This window comes from Gorilla gorilla, chromosome X (genome assembly GCF_029281585.2).
Source record: "Gorilla gorilla gorilla isolate KB3781 chromosome X, NHGRI_mGorGor1-v2.1_pri, whole genome shotgun sequence".
NCBI classification, from domain to species: domain Eukaryota; kingdom Metazoa; phylum Chordata; class Mammalia; order Primates; family Hominidae; genus Gorilla; species Gorilla gorilla.
In genome coordinates this window covers 42,726,375-42,740,908 of record NC_073247.2, presented here as the reverse complement: position 1 = coordinate 42,740,908, position 14,534 = coordinate 42,726,375, and the positions used below count along the sequence as shown (strand labels likewise).

General features: G+C 36.1%; 1 protein-coding gene and 1 pseudogene across 8 annotated transcripts in view; one reads left to right on the top strand and one right to left on the bottom strand.

The window, feature by feature from the left end:
- DMD (dystrophin) overlaps positions 1–14,534 on the top strand; it is a 2,091,067-nt gene that overhangs the window by 998,352 nt on the left and 1,078,181 nt on the right. The window lies entirely within an intron of this gene.
- LOC101132323 (nucleophosmin-like) lies at positions 4,782–5,652 on the bottom strand (annotated as a pseudogene).

The window sequence follows — 14,534 nt, the reverse complement described above, 5'->3', positions numbered from 1 at the left end:
AAACTGCTGTTTTTAGGGAAAAAATATAGTCTTGTTAAGGTTAAGCTAATTGGTTTTCTGGTATCTTTTGCAATGTTAGTGTGTTTTACTGCTCCATAACCTATGTTATATGGTAAATGTGCAATATATTTATATATGTTGCTGTAAAGAAATGTAATAAAAAACTGTTTACTTTGTGATATGAAAGTAAAAATTTATTCATTGTCATTGAGCATACAGAAGTAAATATGGATTACATATGTCATATTTTAATGTTCACATGATCCCGCCATCAAATGTTGAAAAACTTATAGTTTAACGTCATATTCTATTGAAGAAAAATACACTCCCTTTTCTCAAATGTGAAATGTCCAGAGAGAATGGAAAATTACATATAAAGCATGTAGTTATAGCATGGTGACCCTGCTGTGATCTCTCAGATGAGGAACAAAAGGGAGAAAGAAAGAGTGCACTGGTGCTTTGGAGTTGAGAGAAGGCAAAAAAAAGAGTACAAAAATGTCAAAGCCAAGTTTAGCTGCTCTTCAGCTCTCCCTTTAGCTGCTCTTCAGATTTACCTTACCATGGTTATTAGTGATTGAAGAAAATTCTAAAGCACTTTTTAAAGGACCCAATTCTGAAGAGTTTAGATTCACAGAGCACAATGGAGTTGGAGTGACTCCTGCTCAAAAGTTTGAGACAAGCGAGTCCATGAAAAGACTGTCCTCCTCTTAATGGAAATACCCAGATTTTCTCATTCTTCTCGCCTTGCTTTCAGCACTCGCAGCCCAGAAAGCCCTTATCTAACAGGTACTGCCGTTGAAAGGTCATTGACTTGTACAAAAATGATGAGTGCTGAATAGATGTGCATAGGTCACTGACAGTATCTGCTACAGAGAATGAGTTTTCGTATTTTTATTAGGATACACCTAACATGGCAATCTACTGCCTCAAAGAACTCTATAGGAGGTAAGTGAATTTATATTAATACAGATTGAATTAAAGGATAATCTAGAAAAAGGCATATGATGTAAAAAAAATCAGATACAAGTATATTTTCTGTATAGTCAGTTTTTTACATTGTGATTTCACCAGCTGGCTGCTGAGTTTGATGGCTTCTTAACAGCCACATTGCTGAGATTCAAATGCTGATAGAAGCTTTGATGGAAAAATCACTGGAGTAAATATTTCTACCATCTGTTGCCCTTCACTGGGACCCTAACGTTAAGAATAATTCATACCATTGCTTGTCCTTTATATTTCCCCAGCAGTAATAAAATTTCATAAGATTTTGTTTTGTGGTCACAAAGCTATCCTGGTTTCTGTAACTAGAAGACATACACTAGCATAAGGGAATCAGCGGGAAAATTTACTGCTAAGAGAATTTGTCTCTAGTCACTTTCTTTAAGGTTACAGCAATGTGTAAGTGTGGGAATACATTTTAAAATGAGCTTTTCAAAGTTATTAGCTGGTAGTGGCATGAGAGTTAAGTCTCTTAATACGGTTAAACAGTTGGGCACTTCATCCTTGCGTAAATATTGTTACCCTTTTATTGCTGCTTAGAAACTCCTCTGCAACTTTTTGGCCCCTATACATCTTTTCAGAAGTAGTAAATAACCAATTTACTGGGAGTGTGGTACCAGGCAGAAATTCCGAGAGGGGCTTGAAATCCTTGTCCATCAAGTGTATCTTTCAGAAATAAGTATATTAAAATAATTGGATAATTTCAGTGGCTTGTTATTAAAGTTCTGTTGTCCAGCATGGCATGTTTAAGAAGATGACAGATTTTCATACATTATTGGAAAGAAGCAAGAACAAAAAACATAACTTAACTGTAGTAACCACGGTAAAGAACTGCTTAAAATGCAGGATAAACATGTCATCCCTAAGGGATTCCCATTCTTAGAGCATGAAATTATCAAGAGAGTAAGAGACTAGAAAAAATGAGAAGAATGCTGATTGCAAATTCCAAATAGAAAACATAAAAACAAAACTGCGCACCATCATTATGGAAGCAATGAGAAGCAGAAATTGTCATTTAATGAAATATAAGATTAAAGTTAATAGAAGTAATTTTCATGAAATAATATTTTGCAAGGACGATGTTCCAGCCATATTGATCTTGGTGTTTTCTTCTCACATCCCTTCTTACTGTTCCCTAGAATGCTTGTTTCTACCTTTAAATTTGCTTTTCTCTCTACCAGAGGGCTCTACCCTATCTCCAGTTTCTTACCATGTCCCAATCTACGCCCTCTCAGAATTTTTGTACACTTCCCTTTATATATATTTGTGCTCTAATTTTATATTCACAGATATGCCTTTTGTAACTCCCCCATCTTAAAGAAAACACACACGTACACACACAGGCACACACACAAAATTGAACTCTTTCTGGGAGATCTGCTTAACTTTCTTCATAACACTGTCACTTGCTGAAACTGTAGTATGTGTTTTCATGTTTATTATCTTTTCCATTAGAATGAAAATATTTTGGGTACTTGGTCTTTCTTGATCACCAATATACCTCGGTATATAGAAAAATTGATTCATATATTAAAAATGTAATATTCAATAGAATGAATAAATAAATAAATTTAAAAATGATACTTTTATTGTATTACCTGAGACAAATGATCTCCAAGTTTGTCCTTGCTTTTCATAGCCAAAATATTCTGTCTTACATTGAGCTTCCTTCACCTCTTCTGTGTACAGAGCACTTAAAATTTTCACATTGTCTGATACTTTAACAATATGATGGCCCTGTTCTCTTACCCATTGGAGCATATGTTAAATACCAGAACCCATGTAACAAACATATACTGTGATCCTACTGTGTGCAAAGCAGATACTGCTTGCGGCTAGGAATACAGAGCTGACTAAGAGCTCCTTTTCTCTTTATGAGCTCACAGTCTCATGAGTTCAACGTCTTAAGGCACAACGTCTAAAGCAAAGTGCAGTAAGTAAACACTCCAGAAAGTACTGGATCTGGCCTAGGACAAATGGTGGGTTGTTTTTCCAGCTATTATTTTTCCTGCCCCCTAATTGACAGTCCTCCATTACACCTCTGGGATACCTAGTCTGACTTGGGAAAACCTGACTTTGGGAATCAGAGGCAGTCTCTGTTGCTTATATATGAGTAACTCTAATGGATACATACTGTCATTAGAGAAACTCTGCTAGCCAGGCTCCTTTTGTAAAGAAGGTTGAGTCCCCTTGGAGAGCCTGCAGAACATAACCATTTGCATGTAATGAACAGTTTGTAATACTTTGAGATTGATGTGCAATTTCTATTTGACAAGGGAAAAACAATTAGGATTAACCGTGGTCGTATATCCCAGAATACCAACGTCGTTTCCACACTCTAAGTGTTGTTGGGTCATTATATGAGATTCATAATTTTGTCCTGTTGTACCCACGTTTGCATTACCATTCAGTCTTAATTTATTATACCCTATTAAACGTTTTTTTGGTAATTTGTTCTTATTGCTACTCAGGCATTAAAATGTCTGCAGGCTGTGAAAATGAATAAATTTAATGTGGCAGCATAGTTCTCAAAATCCTGGCTTTACAACTAATAGTACAGGCTTGTATTGTAAATCCTAGTTAACATGGATTTATTTGAAAATCCAATTTTACTGCTAATCTTAAATAACACATTTTTCAAACATTTTATCCTTGAATTTCTATTTTTTTATAATTTATGGCTGTTGTATGTATTTACAAATGGACAATGTGTGTACTTTTAAATACTAGTAATGGATTGCTGAAACAACTGCAACTTTAAAACAATGCAATTATTAAAAAAATAAACTGTGCAGCCTGGCTTAATGGAGGCTTATGAACATATGATTAAGATATATGCTATAATAAGCAAATTCACTCAACTGATAGTTCATAGGAACTTTCAAATTTAATCTCATGACCAGTGCTATCCTTCAAAGAATGGTCAGGGCAATTTAACGAGTACATGACCACCCAAGATAATTTCATTGAAAAGTGGCTGAACTATTGAAATATTTTATAGTCTCCTTGGGATATCATTAACAGCAGAAATTTTGAAATGGAATTGTAATGATGTTCAGAAAAGATAAGTAGGTAACTCTCTTAATACGTTTTGTGCTGCTGTAACAAAGTACCTAAGACTAGGTAATAATTTGTAATGAACAAAAATGTATTGGCTCACAGTTCTGGAGACTAGGAAGTCTAACATTAAGGTGTCAGCCTCTGGCGAGGGCCTACTTGATATGTCATCACATGATGGACGATTAGAGGGCAAGAAAGATCAAAAGGGGGCTGAACTCCCACTTTTATAAGGGAACCAAACCCACTCGTGAGGGTGGAGCCCTCAATCCTTAATCACCTCCTAAAGCTCCCACCCCTTAATACTGTCACAATGGCAATTAAATTTCAACATCAGTTTTGGAGGGAAAAACATTCAAACCATAGTAGTGATACTGACTACTACCACACAGGGCTTGGGAGGCTACCCTAGCTGTTGCACCCAAGAGATGAATCTTCTAATGTGATTACCTTTATCATTTTTTTTACTTTATTAAAATACTTTTATTTTACATGTATATTTTTGTCTACCCACCATTTCCATGTCTGACCACTGCTACTACTATGTCCTAGCATAACATTCCATACATCCTTAAAACCAAGCAAAGGGTGGAGTTCCATCCTTAAAAACTAAACAGGCATTTTGGACAACACATTCTTGGCAATGGAATCTGGACAACATTTATCAAACATGGTAGGGAAGGTTCTCACTCTGCATTATCAAAACGACAGCCAGATACCAACTGTTACAGAAACGAAATCAGATGGAAAATTTTTAACAAATTGTTCAAACTATTTTCTTGGAGAGACTTCCTCCACTGCCAGAGATCTTGAATAGCCTCTGGTCAGTCATCTGGAAGCAATTCTTCACATAATTCATGAACTTGGCTTCCACTTTAGGAAGAGAACCACCTTTTTCTATACTTGCTTGCATTTTTGTTTTAATGTCTTCTACAGAACTAGGTCTTTTGGGTGTTTTAGGAGTTTTTTCTTGTTTTGAAGGATTATTGTCCTTTTGATCTTGGTGTTGATGGTTTTGAGTCTTTTCCATTCTGATTTGACTTTTGTGCATTTTTGTCTGGAGTATCTCATATAGATTTCTTCAGTTTCCTCATCATCAAAATCATCATCGTCATCAAAATCATCATCTTCATCAGCAGCAAGTTTTACTTTTTTCTGTGGAACCTTGCTACCACCTCCAGGGGCAGATCGCTTTCCAGATATACTTACGAGTTTCACATCCTCCTCCTCTTCATCTTCTGACTCTGTATCTTCCTCCCCAGCTACTAAATGCTGTCCACTAACATGCACTGGCCCTGAACCACACTTCAACCGTAAGACCACTGATGGTGTTATTTCAAAGCCCCCAGGGGAAACCATGGGCTGTACAGACATTTTCAAAGCTGCCAATGTTACTTTAATTGGACTGCCTTTGTAACTCATTGCCTCTGCTTCAACAATGTGCAATTTATCCTTTGCCCCAGCCCCTAAACTGACCGTTCTTAAAGATAACTGTTGCTCAATTTCATTATTATCCACCTTAAAGTGATCATCTTTGTCGGCCTTTAGTTCACAACCAAAAAGATAGTTTTGGGGCCTCAGAGGACTCATGTCCATCATCGTCCATCGGGTGGCAGGACGCACTTAGGTGGGAGAGAAGGCAGATGATGATAAAGGACCACTGCTCAAGAGAACAGCTGTGCAGGACAGAATCACACCAGGGAGATGACCTTTATCTTAGAAAACCTGAACATCTTGTGCACTTTGACACTTCTCTACATTTCACCTAACCTTTAAAATCAACACATTTATTCAGAAAACTTTTACTTTTGGAGCTGCTCTGTGTCAGGCTCTATGCTAGGTGCTCAGGATATTGAAATTGATACAATCCTAACCTATTCACATATAATCCAAGGTTTGCTGAAATTGATGGACATTTAAACAATTGAAACATTTAAGTGGTATAATTAGCAAATGGACATTTAAGCCATAAAAATAGCATCTAATAGATATAATAGAGGTCGGTACACCATTGACGAGTCAGAGCAGAGGCAACCCAAAGAGTAACTAGGCAGAAGAATTGGGAAAGCTTCATAGAGAGAGCGATATGAAAATAAGGGAGAGAATTGTAAATCCATGAAAATGAGAAAACGTTGAAAAGTGATGGTGTCAGAAAAACTTGTGGTATGATAATGACAAGATGAGAGGAACTCTTGGTAAGCGTGTGGATGCATGGAAAGAAGTGGCACAAAATAATGCTGAGGACATTTTTTATTTTATTGTTGGTTTTGTTTTGGTTAATTTCATTTTTTAAATCTAGTATGCTAGTGTTCATTTTCCAAACTGTGAATCATAAACTCAGTTTGTGGATCAACACCAGCCTTTGATTTTTAGTGAAACAAAATAGAAAATATCAGCATTCATCACAAATAGATGTTTCACAGATTTTTTGTTTTAATTGCAACTGTGTGTGTGTGTTTGTGTGTGTGTGTGTGTGTGTGTGTGTGTGTGTGTGTGTGACAGAGAGAGAGAGAGCGAGAGAGATGGTTTGGATGTTTATCACCTCCGAATCTTATATTGAAATGTGATTTCCAATGTTGGAGGCAGGGCCTGGTAGGTGTGGTTGGATCATGTGGGTGGATCCTTCATGAATGATCCCTTTGGTGACAAGTTAGTTCATGCTAGATGTGGTTGTTTAAAAGAGTATGAAACCACAACCCCCACCTCTTTCCTGCTCTCCCCTTTGCCTTCCACCATGGTTGTGAACTTCCTGAGGCTCTCACCAGAAGTAGATGCCAGTGACATGCTTCCTGTACAGCCTGCAGAACTGTAAGTCAAAAGAAAAACCCTTTTCTTTTTAAAGCACCCAGTTTCAGGTATTTCTTTATAGCAGTGCAAGAAGGGACTAGTACAGTTGTATGTGTATGTGTGTGTGTTGGGTGATTTCTGGTTGAGTGTCACAAGGTTGTAATATGGTGAGTGTAAGGAAGTATACGTTTTAGAAAATTAAGAAGCCAGTTCAGAAAACTAATACTTTTGGAAAATATAGTACAAAATCAACTTTACAAGAATATACACAGAAAGATGTAATACGAGATTTATTTCATTGCAATAATTTATAAAGTTGGTTTAGTGCCTTGCTTTTGCATGCTGTTTTAAAAATTACCAAGAACGTGACTTCATGTGATTTTCAAATACTCCCAGCAAGATAGGTAGAAAAGGTATTCTTATAACTCTTAGACAAAAATTTCGGAAAGTTTAAATGCTTTATCCCAAATCATAAAGCTAATAAATGGGATTCAAACACCATATTTTTTTACTGTTCATCAGCTAGAAGTTAGAAATGTTAAGCCAAAAACATTAAGTCACTGCTCTGCCTAATAAATCTTGAGGAAACTAATAAAAAGAATAATACCACTGACTACAGGACAAGGTCTTCCTAAGAGACCTTAAATATATTAAGTGATGAATATGAAACTTCTTTTATTCATAAAAATGTTATTTAGTTATGAGTAGAGCTCTAATTAAACTTATTTTATGTTGTCATCAGTAAAGTTGAGACATAACATATTTATTAATATAATTATAATTTGACCCCTAGTGTATTAAAAGAAGGATGTTAAAAGGAGTTGTTATTAGAGATGATGTTAGGGTTGTTGATGATAATAACAGTAGTCATAACATAACAAAGCACTTCATAATTTAAGAAGTGCCTTCAATTACATTGTTACTCTCATGGTAATCTCCTTTTGATATATAGATTTGGCGGATTCTATATCACTCTAAGACATAGGTTACTGAGGTGATGGAGGAATTTAGCAAGCAGGTTTCAAATGGAGGACATGAGCATTGGATTCTGTATAGCAAGGGCTGATGGTCTCTAAGAAAGCCTCTTGGTTTCCACAGGGCAGAAGCCCTTTGAAGATCATAGCCAAGGATTTAGTAATTGCCTCCCTTTCAGAATACCCTCAAGAGATAACCCCACCGTAAGACAGGTTCCCTACAGGAAAAACTGCTTTTCCTTAAAATTTACTGTTCCCTGAATATCAGCCTTCTTTGGCTCATTCAACATAGTTTTCTTAAGTTTCAGGACAGTGCTGCAGACCAAGAGTTTTAACATTGAGGAAAACAATACTGCTTGTGCAGTGACCCTACCTCAGTCAGGGAGGCAGATGCCTGCCTTTATGTGAGGGAATAAGGAATCAATCATATTTCCAACACTCAAGAAAGCCAGTCTAGTGCAGAGAGAGATAGATACATAAACCTCAAAGTTATGATATAGCATAATAGTTTTAAAAAATTCCATAATAACTGTATTTTAAAAGTTTTATAGAAACAGAAGAGATGACCTCAGTCTGGAAAAGCCGGCTTGGAGAATGGCAACCAATATTAAGTGGCAAAAGCTTTGGGATCCCAGGCCTCTAGATGGAGGGTGATAGCATGGGCTAGACAGGTAGGTTAGGAAAACTTTGCAAAGGACATTACATGGTACACAGACAAGTCTGTGTTTTAGCCTATAAACCACAGTTGCAGAATGTGTTTGAACAAAGGCTTCTGGGGATGAGATTTGCACTTTTCAAGATTTAAGTTTGTTTAGGATACTTACGGTTTGCTGTATACTTCCTGGGTTGTTACATTATAATTATGGTTTGAACTTTAAAGGAAAACTGCAGTTTAGCATACTTGAAAGAGTGCAACTTCAAGTCATGATTGGAGACAGATATTTAACAGATTTTGTGATCCTGTGATGCTTATTTTCTTCTCAGACATACCACAGGACAATCATTTTTAAACGGTTTACTTCTACTTTAGCATCCATCTGAAGGTGTTGTATATGTTTTCTGCTTGAAAATAAAGCAGTGGGCTGGGTGCGGTGGCTCACGCCTGTAATCCCAGCACTTTGGGAGGCCGAGGCAGGCAGATCACTAGGTCAAGAAATCGAGACCATCCTGGCCAGCATGGCGAAACCCCATCTCTACTAAAAATATGAAAATTAGCCAGGCGTGGTGGTGCATGCCTAGAGTCCCAGCTACTTGGGAGGCTGAGGCAGGAGTATCGCTTGAACCTGAGAGGCGGAGGTTGCAGTGAGCCAAGATCTTGCCACTGCACTCCAGCCTGGCGACAGAGTGAGACTCTGTCTCCAAAGAAATAAAAAAGAAAATAAAGCAGTGAATGCGATTAAGATGGATTTATTATGATCATAAAGTACTCAGGAGTCTTATTTTAAAAGACAGCATTACTCTAATTAAAAATATAGGGAAGAAACTAATGCTGTTTTGCATATCATTCTCAGCTCTCTCAAAATCAGATATTAAGCTCTTGCTGCCAAAGGAGACTATACTGCACGGTGCTCACCTGCATAAACTTTGAGAGGATTGAATTGTGCCAAGCAATTCTCTCAATACATAAATTAAACAAATATTTGTTGACCTACTGTGTGACAAGTATTATTCCGGGAAATAAGAGATCCAGCAGTGAAACAAGTATGGCTTCTTATAGAGTTCCCAAAAAGGAAATAAAAGGATATACGTATAGTGATATCCCTGAATTAAATTTCTCTTTTGAAAATAAAAGTTCTATCATAAGCTATAACTGCCAACACTTCAATACTCATTCAGCAGTTTTCAGGGATTTGTACCTTTTGACTTATGAGAATTTGGAAGTCTAATCGTATCATTGCACTGGAGTCTTAAAGAAACAGATAAGCGAATGACTTTGCCTGTATCATTGTTGACTGTACTTACAATCAGAAAGGGGCACAGGACAGATGCCAGGGAATAAGTGGACAGCCCATAAATGGAATGGTAAGAAAGAAGAACTATAGTGGATTTGGAAAGTTCCCTTCAGCATTTTCCCTAGACAATCTTTGGCTGTGTTTGCATGATCAGTATTTCATTCGCAGGATATTGAGCTCTTGATATAGTTCTCAAAACCCAAAATGAAATAAGAAGTCTACTCTTTATTTAAATTCAAATTCCAGAGAGTTAAGTAACTTTCCAGGAGGTAATCTAAATATGGCCTCCTTGTTGGGGGGGGGGGTTTGAATTTGCATATAAATAGTCTCACCCTTAAAGGAAAACCACAGATGGTGGTAATGATGTAGTCATAATGTACATCTCCACAATGGTGGAACAAAATATCCACAGTTTTGCTTTCCCCAGTTTCAGTGACCCATGGTCAACTGCTGTCTGAAAATAGGTGACTACAATACAATAAGATATTTTAAGAGAGAGAAAGAAAGATCACATTCACATGATTTTCATTACAATGTATTGTTATAATTGTTTTATTTGTATTCTTGATTTTTAATCTCTTAACTGCGCCAAATTTATAAATTAAAATGTATCATAAGTACATATAGTTTATATAGGGCTCAGTACTATCTGCAGTTTCAGACATCCACTGGGAGTCTTGGAATGTATCCCCTACAGATAAGGGGTAAACCACTGTATCCTATTTGTGTGAATGCTACAGGTGTTGTGAGCTCATAACAATATGACATCAACACTGAACTAATCCAGGATTTGGTAGTGAGAGTGATGTATTTGCAAGGAGTGAGACGTGGTGCCTCATCCAAGCAGAGAAATAATTTTCAAATTTGCCTGACAATAAAAATCACAATGTGAGGTCTCTCTTTAGAGCTGCAAAGTCCAATTCAGTGCCCCCTAGCCACATAAGATACTGAGCTCTTAAAATGCGGCTAGTACTAATTGAGATGGGCACTGAGTATAACACACATGCCAGGGTTTGAATACTTAGAACCAAAAAGGAAGTAAATGCTCATTTATTGCATGTTAAAATTATGGTTTTATTATAGTTGATTAAATAAAATATATAATTAAATTGACTTCATTTTGCTTTTAAAAATGTGGCTATTAAAAATTTCAAATTATATATGTGTGTGATTACATATGTGTGTTTTCACATATGTAATTGATGTTACATGTGAAATTGTTACATGCGACATGTAAAACACGTTACCTAACACGTGCCTATGTATGCAACACATATGTAACATGTTATATAACATGTTACATATGTATTGTTACATGTGTTACATATGTGCTTGCATTACACACATGCATAATACGAAATTACGTGTAATTTCAAATTACATATGTGTATATTTTGAAAATTACAAATTATGTATTTTGTTATTATTGCTTTACAAAGTCAAATTTACCCTATTTAATAAAGTATCATGAGTTTTTTATAATTAGTAAACTTTGAGACTTTTGTAGGAGAATAAATAATGCTTATTATAAAAACTGATTGGAAAAGTGAGCTGGAGCAGGGAGTGGAGGAAAAAGGACTATAGATCACCTTTCTTCCCAGCTCCTCTCCTCTCCCAACCTTTTTTCTTTCCATTCTCTCATCCCAATTCAAAAGTGTAGAGTTCACAGTTGGTGTGCTGATTTAGAAAACAGATATATAAACAGCCTTAAATTTTCTCCAGGCTTTTACAATGAAAAGAAGTTCAATATCAAAAGTAACAATATAATCTGTGGAAAGGTATAGGGGGCTATGTTTTTGAGGTAGAAACTATAGGTGCTCCTGGCCAAGCATGGTGGTTCAAGCCTGTAATCCCAGCACTTTGGGAAGCTGGGGCGAGAGTATTGCTTGAGCCCAGAAGTTTGAGTCTAGCCTGGCCTACAGGGTGAAACTCCACCTCTACTAAAAATACACACACACACACACACACACACACACACACACACACACACACACACACACAAAAGCCTTGCGTGGTGGCACTTGCTGATAGTCCCAGCTACTCAGGAGGCTGAGGCGGGAAGATTGCTTGAACCTGGGAGACAGAGGTTGCAGTGAGCTGAGATAGCACCACTGCACTCCGACCTGGGTGACAGAGTAAGACTGTCTCAAAAAAAAGAAAAGAAAAGAAAAGAAAGAAAGTATAGGCACTCCTTATATGCAGCTGCTCACACCCCTCCTCCTTCACACCCCTCCCCCTTCCCCAAAAGTTTGCAAGGGGAAAAATGTGTGTAATTGGCAGTATTTAGTGGCGTGCAACTGTGAGTCATCAGACCGCACATCCTCACGTCTGCTAGTGGCTCAGTATCCAACAGCACTCAGTGAAAACTAACTCATTTCAAAGGTGAAAACAAGTGAGTTTGGCCACCAGGGAGTGTTCAAAACTGTCAGTGCTGAAGCAAATGTGGAGGGTGTTCTGTAGTTTGTTCAGGTTGATATTTGTGGTCCAACCCCTAGCTGAACTACTAATTATTGACATCTGTCTTGATGGTGCCTCAGGAGAAAGCTTCTCAAAGGGAATCAATGTTCAAATTATAGTATGTATCTTGGCCATGGAAGTTATTGAATTTTAGCCAATACTTGCTACTCTTTCATTTATAGTGTGAGAATGCAGTGTAATGAACCTAACTCTCACTGTCCTGACTTGCCTTTCTCATCGCATTCACAATAAGCACGTCAATACGTATACACATTTCATATTTCTAAAGTTTACTTTATTTCCTTATTGTACATCACTGTGCTGCTGATGGAAGAGAAAAGGAAAAACACTATTGATTGCAAAACTGTTTTATCTTTGGTGGCTTAGATTTTTTTTGTATGATAAGTAACATCTTGCATACATAAGGCAACATGAAGCTAAATAGATTTTCATGTAGCACGTATTTTTTCCAATTAAATGTTTAATTTTGTTCAGAGTATACTGGGGACATTTTGAATAATAGAGAAAAGTACAAAGAAAATTCATAATTCTACCACCTATCAGCAAAGTGAAATTTTATGAAGAAACATAATTTTCATGTAAATCATTGTGAACTCATGGTAGGTTTTATTTAATACAGTAATTGGAGAGCTGGTAGGAAGACAAAACTGGTTCAAAAGAGAATACAAGAAACAAATGCTTCTATAATCAGTGAATTTTTAAAAAAGTATTCTGGAATAAGATTAGTGAATAAGATACTAAACTCGTTGATACCCTGCAGCCTTTGGGGTTATATCCTCTACTGGGTAAAAAGTCATTTACATCATATCAGTTTTCTAAACTTTGCATTGAACTTCATAGCGTTGTAACATGTGTGGGCCCAAATTAATAGTAAACAGTAAGAGTTGCTTTACTCTGAAAATATTGAAGCTCTTGTGAGGGTGTGAGGAGTTTGTTAGAAAACAACGCTACCATTATTTTGAAACACACACGATCATCTTTTGTTTTACTTCTAAGTTTTGGATAATTTTTCTTAAATTATCTTATTATCTTATCCATTTTCTTAATTTCCTTAACCTTTTAAATGTTTCTCCTAGGCACTTTTATCGATTTTTGGAATATAGTTGATATGTGCTGAATTTTTATCATCCAGTTTTAATTCTACTGAAAAATCTAAAAGATGTTCATCAACTACTATATTTCAAATGCATAGAACCCCTTTCATGTTAAAGAAACTGTATGGGAAACACAGTCTGACATTTTCAGGACCTGGTATCATTAAAAGTCTTGACACTGTTAAAATTAAACAATGCCTTTTTTAAAATCAAAGGATACAAAAGGGCTGTGTTGGTCAGAGGATACAAAATTTCAGTTAGATAGGAGACATAAGTTCATGAGATCTTTTGTACGATATAGTGACTATAATTAATAATAATATATTATCGAAAATTACTAAGAGAGTCGATTTTAAGTGTTCTCACCGCAAAAAAATAGTATGTGAGGTAATGCATATGTTAATTAGCTCATTTTAGCTATTCCACATTTTTCAATACAACGTGTTGTATAATACATGATATATACAACTTATATTTTCCAATTCAAATAAGTAAAAATAAATGTAAAGTATTTGAAATAAATAAAATGTGAAGAACATCCACTTTTCATATGAAACCATGAGATATTTTCTGTTAAAAGAGTAAATGTCTAATAAATTTTTGATGTTAAAAGAAACAAAAATGTTTAATATTTAAATACATATTTGCATGCTATTGACCCCCTGAAGTTCACTGCTGGGCTAAGTGAACCAACTATATCTTAAGTCAAAAATGCTGAAATTCTTCCCCAAATCCCAAAGCTCATCAAAACATAAACAGAAAATTTCCAAATAATTCTACAGGGAAAATAAGACATACTATTTGATCTCATCAAACAACAGGATGATTATGGTTAATAATGAGTTACTTACTTGTACATTTAAAAATAACTAAAGGAGTGTGATTGGATTGTTTGTAACACAAAGGAGAAATGCTTGAAGGGATAGATACCCCGTTCTCCATGATGTGATTATTACCCATTGCATGCCTGTGTCAAAACATCTCATGTAACCTACAAATATATATTCCTACGGTGTACCCACAAAAATTAAAATAAACAAGAGAGGGACCCAAAGATAAGCTAATATTTAAGCTCATCATACTTATTAAGGTAAGCAATACATACCGAAAGTAATAGCATTTAAAACCAGATGTTGGGGGAGGGTTCTAACTTGTGCATTAAAATTCAAAGTCGCCTGTCTTGTTTTTTCTTT